The 15,730-nt window shown below is 39.8% G+C and overlaps 1 pseudogene across 1 annotated transcript in view; it reads right to left on the bottom strand.

Moving 5' to 3' along the window:
* Positions 1-3,263: 3,263 nt before the first annotated feature.
* LOC105494314 (large ribosomal subunit protein eL22 pseudogene) overlaps positions 3,264-15,730 on the bottom strand; it is a 41,434-nt pseudogene continuing 28,967 nt past the window's right edge. Inside the window, exons 3-4 of the transcript XR_011625788.1 lie at positions 9,679-12,262; positions 3,264-4,068 (exon numbers count right to left, since the gene is read on the bottom strand). The product of XR_011625788.1 is annotated as a large ribosomal subunit protein eL22 pseudogene (transcript). The remainder of the gene's footprint in view (positions 4,069-9,678; positions 12,263-15,730) is intronic.

The raw sequence follows: 15,730 nt of genomic DNA, 5'->3' as shown, positions 1-15,730 counted from the left end.
GAGGGGAAGACCATAAATTTAATTGGGATTTTGAACCTCATAGACAGGGAATTCAAAATTTTTAAAACTCCGTAGAATAAAAGTACATTGCCTGTACATTTCAGTTTGGGAATTTTCTGCCTGAGATAGTATGTATAAAATAGGTGTCCCAACAGAAGTATGTGCATGCACAGAGTAGAGTTTTGAGAGAGAATTTTTCAGGAAGGAAATTTTCAGGAGGGCCTGTTTGGGAGCCTAGTGGGAGGACATTGCAAAAAGGAGGAGTATCGTGTCCAATAAAAAGTGTGATACATAAAGCTTTTTGTTTTTCTAGTTTTTTGTTTCCTTGTGTTTTGATTAGGCTAGAAGGAGATTAGGAAGAATTGTGACAGAATGCAGATCTGTAGACAATAAAACACATGGTATGTATGGTAAATGAGACCTGGAAGCTCAACCTTTTCTTGTAGGCAATGGGAGAAATGTTATCAAGCTTCCATTTTAGAAAGACTACTTGAGGAGGGCCGGGCACAGTGGCTCACGCCTGTAATCCCAGCACTTTGGGAGGCCGAGGTGGTCGGATCATGAGGTCAGGAGATCGAGACCATCCGGGCTAACAAGGTGAAACTTCGTCAATACTAAAAATACAAATATTAGCCGGGCATGGTGACGGCGCCTGTAGTCCCAGCTACTCAGGAGGCTGAGACAGGAGAATGGTGTGAACCTGGGAGGCGGAGCTTGCAGTGAGCTGAGATTGGGCCACTGCACTCCAGCCTGGGTGACAGAGTGAGATTCCGTCAAAAAAAAAAAGTGGAGGAAAAAAGATGTGGAGAAATAGGAACACTTTTACATTTTGCACTGTTGGTGGGACTGTAAACTAGTTCAACCATTGTGGGAAACAGTGTGGTGATTCCTCAAGCATCTAGAACTAGAAATACCATTTGACCTAGCCATCCCATTGCTGGGGATATACCCAAAGGATTATAAGTCATGCTGCTATAAAGACACATGCACATGTATGTTTATTGTGGCACTATTTACAATAGCAAAGACTTGGAATCAACCCAAATGTCCATCAGTGACAGACTGGATTAAGAAAATGTGGCACATATACACCATGGAATACTATGCAGCCATAAAAAAGGATGAGTTCGTGTCCTTTGTAGGGACATGGATACAGCTGGAGACCATCATTCTCAGCAAACTGTTGCAAGAACAGAAAACCAAATACAGCATGTTCTCACTCATAGGTGGGAATTGAACAATGAGATCACTTGGACACAGGAAGGGGAACATCACACACCGGGTCCTATTGTGGTGGGGGGGGGGGGGCGGGAGGGACAGATTAGGAGATATACCTAATGTAAATGACGAGTTAATGGTTGCAGCACACCAACATGGCACATGTATACATATGTAACAAACCTGCACGTTGTGCACATGTACCCTAGAACTTAAAGTATAATAAAATAAAAAAAAGAAAATGCAAAAAAAAAAAAAGAAAGAAAGATTACTTGAGGAGAATGAGTTGGAGGTGTTTGTAAGACTCAAAGCAGGGAGTGCATTTAGGAGATTCTTGCAAGCTAAATAATGTCTATACTAATACAAAGAGTGGTAGCTGAGGAGAAAGACAGGATTAAAGATATTTAGGTGACAGAATCAAAAGGGAATTAGTGACTAATAAATGGGCCTGATGAGGGAGAGGGAGGAATTGAAAATGATATTAGAGATACTAGTTTATAAGATAAATATCATTAATCAGATTAGGAATAACAAGTAACAAATTAGTAGGTGAGAAAAGAGGTAGTGATTTATTTCTGAACATGACCATGTTGTTCATTAAGTATCTATAGGACATCCTGTTAACCAGGTTTTCTTAGGCTTTGCGCTATGGATATTTTGGGCCAGATCATTCTTTGCTGAAGATGGATGGATGTTTAATAGCATTTCTGGCTTCTACAAACTAGATGCCAATAGCTCCCCCGACCTCTCCAGCAAAACTATCCCTGGTTGAAAACCACTGCTATACACTGGTATCTATGGGAATATGAAGTCAAAGCAGAAAAGTTTCAGGAAGAAGGTATACTCAACAGCATCAAGAAAACAAGCGAGGTAAGGTAATGGCCAAGAAGCAGGCCTTGGATTTGGTAAATTGGATGCCCATAACAAGAATAATTTTTGTGGAATGGTAGGAAGGGGAAGAAGCCAGAGGAAGATATGTTCAGCAGTAAAAGGAGGTGGCATGGTGTGTAAACTGTGCTTTCAAGAAGCTTGGCTGAGAAGGAAGGCTAGAGCTAGAACCCTACGTAGAAGGGGATATGGAAATAATCATAGGGAAATGTGAATATGTTGATAGGTAATGTGAAAGACTCAGAGAGAATACCTCCAGTTTATCTTAAAATTGTTCACCTATTCATCAGTCAATCATCAGGTATTTAACACCTCATTGCAGCTCTCATTGCAGAGGATAAAGCAGTAAACAGACAAAGCCCCTGGCTTCAAGGAGCCAACAGCTCTGGTGGAAAATAAAGACCATGAACAAGTAAACAAATAAAGAAGAGCATTACAGCCTCACCCCTGTAATCCTAGCACTTTGGGAGGCCAAGATGGGAGGATCGCTTGAGCCCAGGAGCTGGAGACCAGCCTGGTCAACATAGCGAGATCCCATCTCTATTTATTATATATTAATTGTTTCAATTAATAATGAAATATAAATTTAAAAGTGTTACAGATTGTGGTAACAAAAACAAGAGAAGACAAGATAGTGAGGAAGCCACTTTGGATAGGACAGACAGAACAGGACTCTCTGAGGAAGTGATACCTGAGATGAGACCTGGATGATGAAAGCAAATCACTCATGTGAAGAGCTGGGGCACACGCATTTCAGGCAGAGGGGACCATGGACCCTACAGTGGGAAAGGGGTTGGTCTGAGAACCATACAAAGGCTGGTGTAAGCCAGGTTGTACGAGTGAAGGATGAATGGTGGGAAAAGAGACTGGGAATGAAGGCAGGGGCCAGATGATAGAGAGCCTGGTCAATAATTTATTTTTTATTCAAAGAACATAGGAAGCTATTAAAAGATTTGAAAGAGTAGAATGCCACGAAGGTATTAGTTCTGACTGGAAATTTGCTTATGGATGTCAAAAGTATTTGTTGTGCTTATTGAGCCACTTACTATGGATGAGGCACCGAGCTAAGCACTTTGATGAACTATCTAGTTGTTCCCTTGAAACAATTTTATGAGGCAGAAGCTATTACTCCCAATTTTTTTTTTTTTTTGGTTCCCAAGTTTTATTCAAGAAATCATACAAAATATTCTGGATAAATGAAATTTAATCCTCATCTTCCTCCTCTTCTTCGTCCTGGTTAATCTGGAAGTAACGTAATTCATAACTCTCTTTGCTGTTAGCAACCACGCGCAACCAGTCATGTAGATTATTCTTCTTCAAATGTTTTTTGGTGAGATATTTCAAATGCCTTTTGGAGAAAGCACCTCAGATGTCACGGTGATCTTGTTCTTGCTCCTTTCGATGGTCACCACCCCTCCACCAAGGTTCCCAGCTTTTCCATTTACTTTGATCCTTTCTTGCAAAAACTGCTCAAAATTGGCAACATCCATGATTCCATCTTCTACACGGTGGGTGCAATCAAGAGTGAACTTCAGAACCTGCTTCTTTTTTTTTGCCCCCTTCGCCACAAGCTTTTTCACAGGAGCCATGGCCGCAGCCGAGTTAGAAAGTATTACTCCCATTTTTAAATGAGGAGACTGACTGAAGCAGATGAGCTAGCTTCTCACCAAACTTATTAGCTACTTGGGTATACAGCTAAGCTATATTTTCCACCACTGTTGCACCTGGATGGAGCTACGTAGCCAGTTCTCATCAAGGGACTGTGAACGGAAGTGATAAGTGTTACCTCCAGACCAAGATAGCGAAAAACACTGGTTCCATCTTCATCTTCTCTCTCTGTATTCACCAGCTAGATGCCAGAAAACCTAAGGTCATGGATTGAAAGTGGTGGTCATAGGGAGTTGAGGGGGTGGGGTCTCTGAATGACTGACCACAGGTGCTGAGCCACCTTGCTGACCTAAACTGGATTCAAAGCAAGAAATAAGATTTTATTGTGTTAAAACACATGCACGCACACAAAATTGCTATGTACTGTCTCCTCCATAAAATCAGTAATACTGGTGTAATCTCTTTTCTGTAGGATATATTAAAATGTGTACCTGCCTCCCCTATACACAGTATGACATTTTGAGGCTTTATGATTTGGAAACTTAGATAATTTAATACATAAGTGTGAGAATGCAAGTAAAAGAGAAAAAACCAAGATCTTTAGTAAGGAAGTGGGAATGATTTCTGATTGGTTAAAGATGAAATGATGCCCATGGATAATTGATAATGTGTGGTACTCATCTTCCTCTATAAGATCACCATCTAAAAAAACAGCTTTTCTTCACACATGCTGTCTTTAAATACCTGACACCATGATCCTCATTACTACGTTTTTCTTTCTCTAACATTCTCTCCAATATTCTAAACTTACACATGTCATGTCATCCCATTCTGTACCTATAGAAATGTGTGTCCTATAGGAATACCTCTATAATTGCATGTCCTGAATTCAGAAACTTTTCTAAATAAAATTTCTAGACTGTAAACTCTGTGAGGACATGGTCGTGTCTCTGTTTGCCTGGTGTTACTTACTTAGTCTCTGGCAGGGTGTTTTTGATATAGTAGGTGTTCAACAAATATTTGTTGAATGAACAAATTCATGTATAAATGAATGGATGATATGATGGCCCTCAGATAAATAATAAACTTCATTAATTCAATAATAAATGAAATATGAAATTGCTAATAGAAATTTATTTATGGGAAGTTATAAGAAAATTCTTAAAATCTCCCCTGATGTTAGAATAATGCCAAGTGCACGACTTTATTTATACTAATATTCTAAATAAAAACAACATGGTTATATTTTGTTTGGTGTCCTATCAAGAAACTATTTTAGCAAATGACAAATGTGTGAGGTGTTTTTTCTACTTATTTAGTGAGGAAAAGTCCAGCTACTTCATTATACAAAGCAGAGCAGAAAATTGCCTTAGAAATACTGAGGAATTATCTCTGAAAAGTTACCTTGGAAACTCTGAGATTGGCCCCAGTGGTCTAGGGAGAGGTATGGTACCAATTTTTTTGTGATTTAAGGGTTACAAGAAAAGCTACACAACCCCTTAAGGCAAATGCCAAAACCTGACCTATGGCAGTAATTCTGAAAGCAGCTGTTCACCTTAGGAAGTGGCTGTAATCATAAACCAAAAAAATCTAATCACAAAGCTTTAACTCTAGAATCCTAAACATAGAGTACAAATAAGCTTAGTTCAAACAGAATCATCTTCCCTCAAAGAACCTTTGTGGATTTTCCTCTCGTTGCAGGATAGTTGTCAAGGGCCCATGAGATTACACAGTGCTAACTTTAAGTAAGACTCCATCAAGGCATCAAAAAGCAGTAACAAAGGCAAACTAGATCATCATACTCCAGTATGTCATTAGAAAATATTTAATAACCCCCACACTCTTTGGGGTGTGTATGTCCCTGAGATGCTTGGTTAATTCTGGAGCAGAGCAAAGAGAAGCATCCCAAGGAAGATGCTTGACCGCCAACTCAATACAGCAGGTAGGGGCTCAAACTCAAATTGCTGTATCTGAAGTAACAATCCCAGCAAACCCTGAAAAGGAGGTGGCTGTGGCAATATATTGGAAATCCGCTGGTAGTTCTTGCTTTACTGTTAAGGATCTGTGGGTAGAGGATTAAACAGTTTCCTGAAGAAAAATGCAGGGAAGAAAGTAGTAATTCTGGGACCTTATCAGTAATTAAAATAGCTCAATGTATTCTCATATTCTCCTTTTAATCTGGGCTACATCTAAACCCATGTCTCCCTTTTTAATTATATTTCTTCTTTTTTTTCATGATGAATGTCACCAAAGATTTATCCAATTTGATTGTATTTTTAAAGAATGAACTTTTATCTTGATTAATTCATTCTATTGTATTTTTTCTGTTTCACTTATTTCTGTTCATTTTTTGTTCATATTTTTATTCTATTTCCTTTGGCTTTATTCTGTTGTTCTTTTTCTAATTTATTGAGATGAACATTAATCAATTAATCTTCAGCTTCTATTCCTTTCTTTTCTTTTCTCTCTCTCTCTCTCTCTCTCTCTCTCTTTCTTTCTTTCTTTCTATGTTTTGACAGAGTCTCCCTCTGTTGTCCAGGCTGGAGTGCAGTGCAGTGGTGTGATCTCGGCTCACTGCAAGCTCCAGAATTCAAGCAATTCTCCTACTTCAGCCTCCCAAGTAGCTGGGTTACAGGTGCCCACCACCAAGCCTGGCCAATTTTTTTTGTATTTTTAGTAGAAACAGGGTTTCACCATGTTGGCCAGGCTGGTTTCGAACTCCTGACCTCAAGTGATCTGCCCCCACCCCTCCCTTTGGCCTTCCAAAGTGCTAGGATTACAGGTGTGAGCCACCATGCCCGGCCTTCTATTCATTTCTTAAGTAAGCATGTAAGGCTATAAATTTTCCCCCAAAGAAACACTTTCATTGTATACCTTAAGTATTGATGTATAGTATTTTCTTTATCATTTAGTTCTAAGTGTTTTTTTAAGTTTTGATTTTTTCTTTGATTTGTGAGTCATTTTTTAATTCCAAAGTATGTAAAATTTTAAAAATTATCTTTTTGTTATTAACTTTTTTTTTTTTTTTGAGACAGACTCTCACTCCATCACAATTCTCCTGCCTCAGCCTCCCCAGTAGCTGGGACTAAAGGTGCGCACCACCACACCCAGCTATTTTTTTGTATTTTTAGTAGAGACAGGGATTCACCATGTTGGTGAGGCTGGTCTCAAACTCCTGGCCTAAGATGATCCACCTGCCTCGGCCTCCCAAAGTCCTGGGATTACAGGCACAAGCCACCATGCCCAGCCTGTTATTAACTTCTAACTCAATTGCATTGTCCTCAAGGAACATGTTCTACATAATACCTATTCTTTAATTTTTGTTTAGATTTGCTTCATGCCTTATATGATCATGTGTGCTTAAGAAAGCAATGCATCCTCTAAATGCTGGATACAGAATCTGGAAGTGTTAGACACCCCAACTTCTCAATACTGTCTTTTTTCTTGGTCTCCATGGCACTACCCTCCACTAGTATTTCTGCCACCTCTCAGACTATTCCTTTTCTATTCCTTACACGGGCTTCTCTTCCTCTATTTTACCTGTAAGACCTCTAATCTTCAGACCTACCCTCATCTTTCCTATCTTCCTGCTTTTCACTCTCCTCTCTCGATTTCATTCACACTGTGGCTGCAGTTTTCATCTATGTTATCATGGCTCACAAAACAGCCTAATCTAGACCTCTCTCCTGAGCCCCAGGAACATATTTGTAACTGCATACTGGATAGCCCCAACTTGCTGTTCTGTTTCAAAGTACAAGAGATTCACTCTTACCTGTATTCTTGATCTTACTAAGAAACCTTGCCACTCCCTCTTCCTTACCTCCCTCACTAATCTAGTGCCAAGTCTTCTCAGGCTCCTGTCTCAAATCAGGCTTCTCCTCTGCATCTTCACTGCTATTCTTTCCATCCCAATGCCCATTCTGTCTTGCCTGAACATTGTTGCCAGGGTAATTTTTCTATAAATAGTGTTTTCTTGCTCTAAAAGCTTTACCAACTCTATTTTCAGCCCACAACATGAAATGTAAATGGGCCCCAACCTACTTTTCAGCATTATCTCTCAACCCCAAATCACCACTGCACACACTGAACCCCTGCAACACTGAGCTTCTCACAGATCCCCAAACTGCTTGAGATGTTTATGTCTCTGGGTCTTTGGACATCATTCTACCTGGAAACTTGGAATGTTATTGTGTCTCTATCCTCATTCACACCCTTAACCCACACACAGGACAGCAAATGTGTATGCACACATGCATACACACAAATATACATTTATCTGAAAAATTCTACTCATGTGCAAGCAAGATTAGAATATGTAAAAAAAAAAAAACTAAACAAAAGTTTGTTATTCTGCAGATGCTGACAATTGGTGATTAATGAAATTTTAGTTGGAGACAAATAGGCGGGTAGGGGGAAGGCAGGAAACAGGAAATAACATGTCAGCAAATAGTCCCCTACTCTTCATCATTTCTCTGTTGACTTGTTAGGAAATTTTCTTAAGCCACCATAAAATATCATGTTCAATTCCACTACTTCTCAGACACCTAGCTGCCCAGGCATTTGGCTAATTGGATGAATCTATATAGCTGACTCTATATCCCAATTCACCTTCATGTTATTTTCCCCTGGGATTGGTCACCTGGTAATCCTGACCCCAGGCTTGTCTTCCTAGTAATTATGTTGTTTGTATTCTCTTATAATTATCTCCTGTTGAGTTTTCCTGAAGTTTATATTTATTTCTAAATCTATAATATGTGGACATAAAGAAATATTTCATTTTCATAGGCTCATGTATGGTGTATATTTATATAAGAACATTTACAAGATATTTATTAATAGGAAAAAAATTTCTGGGTTTTTGTTCCATTTCCTGCCAGATGAAAATGACCCTTTCCCCACCAGTGTCTGTCCATGTGAGTATGGCTTTATGTGATTTTCATACATAAAGTGAGCTAATTCTTTACATTTCTGTGGGTGGCCAAGAGTAAGATTCAATGTCATTTCACAGATCAGGATTAAAAGAAGATTTTAGGCTGGGACAGTGGCTCATGCCTATAATCCCAACACTTTGGGAAGCCGAGGCAGGCGGATCACCTGAGGTCAGGAGTTTGAGACCAGCCTGGCCAATATGGTAAAACCCTGTCTGTACTAAAAAATACAAAAACTAGCCTGGTGTGGTGGTGTGCGCCTGTAATCCCAGCTACTTAGGAGGCTGAGGCAGGAGAGCCGCTTGAATCCAGAAGGCAGGCGTTGCAGTGAGCTGAGATCATGCCACTGCACTCCAGCCTGGGTGACAGAGGAAGACTCTGTCTCAAAAACCAAAAAATAAAAATAAAAATAAAAAATATAGGAAGATTTTAAAACTTCACTATCAGCCAAATAAACCTTAACAGCAGGGGAAAAAAAAGGTTGAAAATAATATACTTTATAATACAGTGTCTTTTCTTGTCTCCAGTTTGTGCTATAAGTCATCTTCAAGGTATAAGCAAATGAAGAGTATCAATGTATATAATTTTTGGATATATAGTAAACCCATGTAAACAACGTAAAACCATATTGTATATGTGTTAACATTCAGGGCTTTAAAAAATATATGCTATGGGCCGGGCGCGGTGGCTCAAGCCTGTAATCCCAGCACTTTGGGAGGCCGAGACGGGCGGATCACGAGGTCAGGAGATCGAGACCATCCTGGCTAACACGGTGAAACCCCGTCTCTACTAAAAAATACAAAAAACTAGCCGGGCGAGGTGGCGGGCGCCTGTAGTCCCAGCTACTCGGGAGGCTGAGGCAGGAGAATGGCGTAAACCCGGGAGGCGGAGCTTGCAGTGAGCCGAGATCGCGCCACTGCACTCCAGCCTGGGTGACAGAGCCAGACTCCGTCTCAAAAAAAAAAAAAAAAAAAAAAAAAAAAAAAAATATATATATATATATATATATATATATATATATATGCTATGTACAAACCTGAAAATATTTGTCTGATTCATGGACAAATCACTCAAACAAACCATTTCAGTCTTCATTTATTTATGCATTCAGCTCTCAGTTGTGGGCAGGTACAGAATGGCCATATAATCCAATACTGTAATACAAAGTGAAAAGTGATGTAATAGATGTTGTAATTTTATAGAATATCAGTCAACTCTAAAGCCCCCATTGGAGGTGTGGAATAATGGGGAAAGGCTTCTATTCTTAACATGCTTAAGGTTGTGTTTTAGATGAATAAGACATGCACATACACATATATACATCAAAACAAGTAATTCATAATTTTTGTTGCAAATCTATTACTCCTCTTACCAGAAAACTATATTTTCACATAAGAATTTGTCAGATCTCAAAAGCAAGATTGGAAATCATAGTGATCATTGTATATTTTAATATAGAATGAAAATAAATTTGACTTTGAGGTATAGTCGAAATGGAAATAAATCAGATATGAAATTAGATTGAATAAGTTCGAAGTGGTAATGAAAATAAGCCTTGTATGTATAAATTCAATAAAAGTATTTGTCTCCATACAGGCATAGTCAACATAGGTAGGAAGATTTTACAAAGGTATTATGGGGACAAGAGTTACTTTATTTTAAAGGTGAACCTGCCATGTAACTTCTAATTAACCCTGAGTTTGGGAATGCTTCCAAAATGGCTAGCTGATGTATTACTCTTTATGTAGAAACATCTACTTATTGTAGGTTTCCTCCAAAACAACGCTTGTTGTCACAGAAATCACAGGCTGTGATGCCCAAAACTGGCTTCCAGAGCATGTATGCTTTCTTCTCAAAATATAAGCCCTGGGTCTGGGGCTTAAAGTACAGAGATCTACCTATCTTGCGTATGCCCAAAACCACACTTCTGTCCGTAAGTTCCCCATAATAAATTACCCAAAACCAACCAAGTGGATTTGTCCACCTCCTTCTTTAGTTTTTCATCTTCTTCGGCATTTAGGAGTTGCTTTGCCCTCTCAAGGAACAAGTAGAATCTTTAAATTATTTGGTGATGTTCATATTTCTTATTATTAAAGCAAAGCACTAGAAATACCTGACCAGACTCTCAGAATTCCCAAAATACAAAAGCTTGAGCCCAGATTAATAGTTCTTGACAGAGTTATACTTACAAGGGTCACTGCCACACGGCAGTTCAATACAACTTGTTCAAACCACACTCCATGAGATGCAGCTGTGGTAAATATTAAGGAATAAATGAACTAGAGTTGGTAATGCTGTTACTTTGGTTATTCAATTCACCCAAGCTAATACAATTCTAGGTATAAAAGCCATTTTAATTGGGTGTGGTGGTGCATGCTAGTAGTCCCAGTTACTTGGGAGACTGGGGGGAGTATTGCTTGAGTCCAGGAGTTCTAGTCTGTAGTGCCTGAAGCCCACTGGATGTCTGCACTAAGTCTGGCATCAATATGATGACCCTTGTGAGCAGGGAACAATCAGGTTGCCTGAGGAGGAGTGAACTGGCCCAGGTTGGAAACCTCTGTCAAAACTCGCCTGCTGATCAGTAGTGGGATGGCGCCTGTGAACAGCTCCTGCACCCCAGCCTGGGCAACATAACGAGACCCTGTCTCAAAAATAAATTAATTAATTAAATTAAGTTTCTTAAAGTCAGCTAAGCCAAAATATAACTGGGTTGAGAAAATGGCAGCAAAACTAGAATAATAGTTAATGTTCACATGTTAAGTACCTATGATATGCCAGGCACAGTCCTAAGTACTTTAGAAATATTGTCACATTTAATCCTCCCAATAACCTGATGTGGTAGTTACTGTTAAGTCTCCAACTTACATGTAAGAAAACAGAAACTTAGGAAAGTTAAACAAGTCACTCAATCTTACAAATGTGATCAATGGAGGAGCACAAGTGTCCAGAATCCTTACTCTTTCCCATTTTGCTGTTCTGCCTCTAACATATTGAACACAGCAACTGAAATTTGAACTAGGTATTGAAAGTTGAGTATGATTTTTCTGGTAGAGGAAAGGGAAAGGATGCTTTTCTCTGGCTGGAGGAGAGTGAGGAGCTGGTAAAGAGTCACAGAAGTGGGAGGGATTTTCTTCCAAGAGGAGCAAATACATGGTGCCTTGTGCATACAATGTGACAGTGCTGGAAGACGAGACTGGAAGGGACATTTGGGTCTAGTTTGCTAGGGCTCTTCTGCACTTAGGAATTTTGATTTGATCCTGAAGGCACTGGCTAATCAATGAAGGCTTGCATTTGGAGAATGAGAACTCAGATGTCAGGGTGGAGGGTGGATTGGATGCATATTAAGGAATAGTTCCTAATAATCCAGACGAGAGGTGATGGTGAACTAAACTAAGGCAGGAACTATCAAAGTAATAAAGATACAGACCTTGGAGGGGTAAAAGAAGATATATTCTCCCCAGCTTCCCCAGGCACACAGGTGCAAGCGCTTCAATGGGCTGCTGGGCAAATGCAAAAGTGGTAAGTGGTCACCAAGGAATGCTGTCCTGAGTTTTTCCACATCAATAATTTTTCTTGCTGTGAGTTCTTTACCAATCCAGATGGGGCATCATCACTTGTGACTTCAGAGGAAAGAGTAATTGTAAAATTCATTAAGCTTCTGAATGAAGATGTGTAATGTCTTCCAAGAAAATAATTAAACCACCATGGGGCAAAGACTCTCATCTGTATAATTTAAAGTTATGAAGTGGGTCATTGCTTAGTGTCTCAAATCTCATTTACATGTAGCTAATTCATAATCATACTCCATCTGGCTAAAATTAGTCACATTATTCTGTGAGCCAAGAAAAATATTTGTCTCATTTTAGAGGTTTTATTATACAATCAAATGTAGTCTAATGTACATCTGAATTCTTTGTTCTTTTCTTCTAATATTTGCATCTCACTAAAATGAAAAGAAAATGTAGAATATATGGTATATTCAATAAAAGTTCTCAGCTGGGTATGGTGACTCATGCCTGTAATCCCAGCACTCTGGGAAACCGTGGGCAGATAGCTTGAGCCCAGGAGTTGGAGACTAGCCTAGGCAACATGACGAAACCCCGTCTCCACAAATATATATATATATTATATATATATAATATATAATATATATTATATAAGTAATATATAATTAATATATTACACATGTCTATGTGTTATTCTATATATTATATAATGACCCCTTGTGAGCAGGGGACAATCAGGTTGCCTGAGGAGGAGTGAACCGGCCCAGGTTGGAAACCTCTGTCAAAACTCCCATGCTGATCAGTAGTGGGATGGTTTATATTTATATTTTATATTATATAATGTAATATATATAATATATAAATACATAAATAATATATAATATAGTTATATATAAAATATATGTATTTTATATAGTTTTTCATATTTTCATATATATGAAAATTAGTCTGGTGGGAGGATCACCTGAGCCTGGGGAGGTCAAGGCTGCAGTGAGCTGTGATTGCGCCACTGCACTCCAGCTTGTATGACGAAGCAAGACCCTGTCTCAAAGTAATAATAATAATAAAAATAATTAAATTTCTCATTTCAAAGAGCACAGAGCCCATAATAAAAGAGGGTTAAAATGGAATATTCCTACTTAAAAGACAGGGAAACCAAACAGATGTGTGCCAGGCTACCATGTGTTGAGGTGACCAATTAAGACAACAAGCCAAACTGAAAATAACTACCAATTCATTGGTTGTGACAGTGCAGGCAAGAGTCAAAAGAGAAAGGCACTGGTTCCCTACTGTTTTTTCCCAATAGAACAGTGCCAGGCAATAGTCAAATGGAAGCACAGGTAAGGGAAATCATTTCATTTCCGAGGAGCCCCAAACAAAAGATTCCTGCTTTTTATGGACTTATAGGGCCATGGAAAGAAAGGGGGAGAAGAGCTAGGAGTGAAAAGGTCTGGAGTCAAAATGGATAAAACTGTCTCAGCCAAGGCCCACAATAACAAGGTCTCAGCAGAGGTGCCTGGGAAGTATCTCAAGAGAGGCCCCAGTCAAGAGGCTTCTGAATGGAGGTGCCTGAGCTGGAAATGCAGTTATGCATACTTAGCACTGCAGTTCAAAGGAGCCTAAGTCCTCAACTGCAACTCCTTCCAGAAAACTACAATGCACTGGTGGTACAATAAGTTAGATGTGGGGAGAGCAGCTCCTCTTATGAGGCCTGCCATGCAACACCTTGTAATTGCCTATGGGAGGGCCTGAAATATCACACATGGGACTGAGTCCTGGACCCACGCTCCAAGAGTATCCATATCTGGTAATAAATAGAGGTGAATTCAGGTCCAGTATGCCAATCTGCCAAAAGCCATACATTGTGAATAAACAGCGTAAGGGGATGTTTTGGCTTAATGTCAGGCAATTTCTAGGGGCACTGGCTATTTTGATTTTATATATCTGGGAAGCAAAGACCAAACATCAGACCCAGGGCTTGGGTACAGAAAAGAGAAATTGAAATTTTCTTTTTCATTTCCTAACTCTGCTGATTCCCTACCCATCAGACTTTGAAAAGAAAAATAAAGGAAAAAAGAATGGGGCTCTGAAAATATTTGACCTTCCTCAGTCCTGTCAGCATTCACTGTGTCAGTCTTCGCCACAGGAAAAGTAGGCAGTAGCACATGCTGTGTAATTTCAGAGCACTGGCAAGAGTCTCCCCCATCTGCCTTGGAGGCAACTCATAGCTCAGATATCTCTTAAACGTGTCCCCAATTTTCATTCTTATCACCTCTCACTTAGATTATTGTAATAGACTTCTGATTACTATCCCTGCCTCTGGTTTATTTCTCCCATCAGAATATCTGGGAAGCAATAAGAGATACAGAACTGGAACTTTTGGAAGTTAGTTATATAGAGGGGGTAATTGAAACCCATTAGGAAGGAACAAGCTCTCCTAGACAGGGGTGTAGCCTTAAAAACATATTTGACCTTTTTTTTTTTTTTTTTTTTCCTGAGATAGTGTCTTGCTTTGTCACCTAGGTTATAGTACAGTGGCGCAATCACGGCTCGCAGCAGCCACAACCTCCCAGGCTCAAGCAATCCTCCCACTTCAGCCTCCTGAGTAACTGGGACTACAGGCACGCACCACCATGCCAAGCTAACTTTAAAAAAAAAATTGTAGAGATGGATTCTCACTATGTTGCCCAGGCTGGTCTCAAACTCCTGGACTCAAGGAATTCTCCTACCTTGGCCTTCCAAAGTGCTAGGATTACAGGCTTGAGCCACCACTCCTGCCAAAAAACATTTCCCTACTAGTGAATGAAGGGCATACCCATTTGTTTATTTGTTCAAAAATTAATCATTGTGAATATTTATTACTATACTCTAGGCATTAAAATATTCTACCTAGAAAATAATGACGGCAACAAGGTGGGGTTTTCAGCAACGGTTTCATATACGAGATGACATGTGAGAGGGAAGAAGAAAGGAGAAAGGAAGAGGAAAGGAAATATGTGAGCATAAAGCATCCTGACATATTCAAAGTTTTGCAAGCATTTCTCTGTTTGGATATTGGGGATATCTTAATCCATTTCGTGCTGCTTCAACAGAGTATCAATAATAGTGGAGGACTTCAGCATCCCACTGACAGCACTAGACAGATCACTGAGCCAGAAAATCAACGAAGAAACTCTGGGCTTCAACTGGACTCTAGACCAAATGGACCTAATGGACATCTAAAGAACATCCTAGGCCGGGCGTGGTGGCTCACGCCTGTAATCCCAGCACTTTGGGAGGCCGAGGTGGGCGGATCACAAGGTCAGGAGACCGAGACCATGGTGAAACCCCGTCTCTACTAAAAATACAAGAAAATTAGCCAGGCGAGGTGGCGGGCGCCTGTAGTCCCAGCTACTCGGGAGGCTGAGGCAGGAGAATGGCGTGAACCCGGGAGGCGGAGCTTGCAGTGAGCCGAGATTGCGCCACTGCACTCCAGCCTGGGCGACAGAGCGAGACTCCGTCTCAAAAAAAAAAAAAAAAAAAAAAAAAAGAACATCCTATCCAACAACCATAGAATATGCGTTCTTCTCATCTCTACATGGA

This window comes from Macaca nemestrina, chromosome 7 (genome assembly GCF_043159975.1).
Source record: "Macaca nemestrina isolate mMacNem1 chromosome 7, mMacNem.hap1, whole genome shotgun sequence".
Taxonomy (NCBI): Eukaryota; Metazoa; Chordata; class Mammalia; order Primates; family Cercopithecidae; genus Macaca; species Macaca nemestrina.
This window is presented reverse-complemented; position numbering and strand designations above follow the sequence as displayed.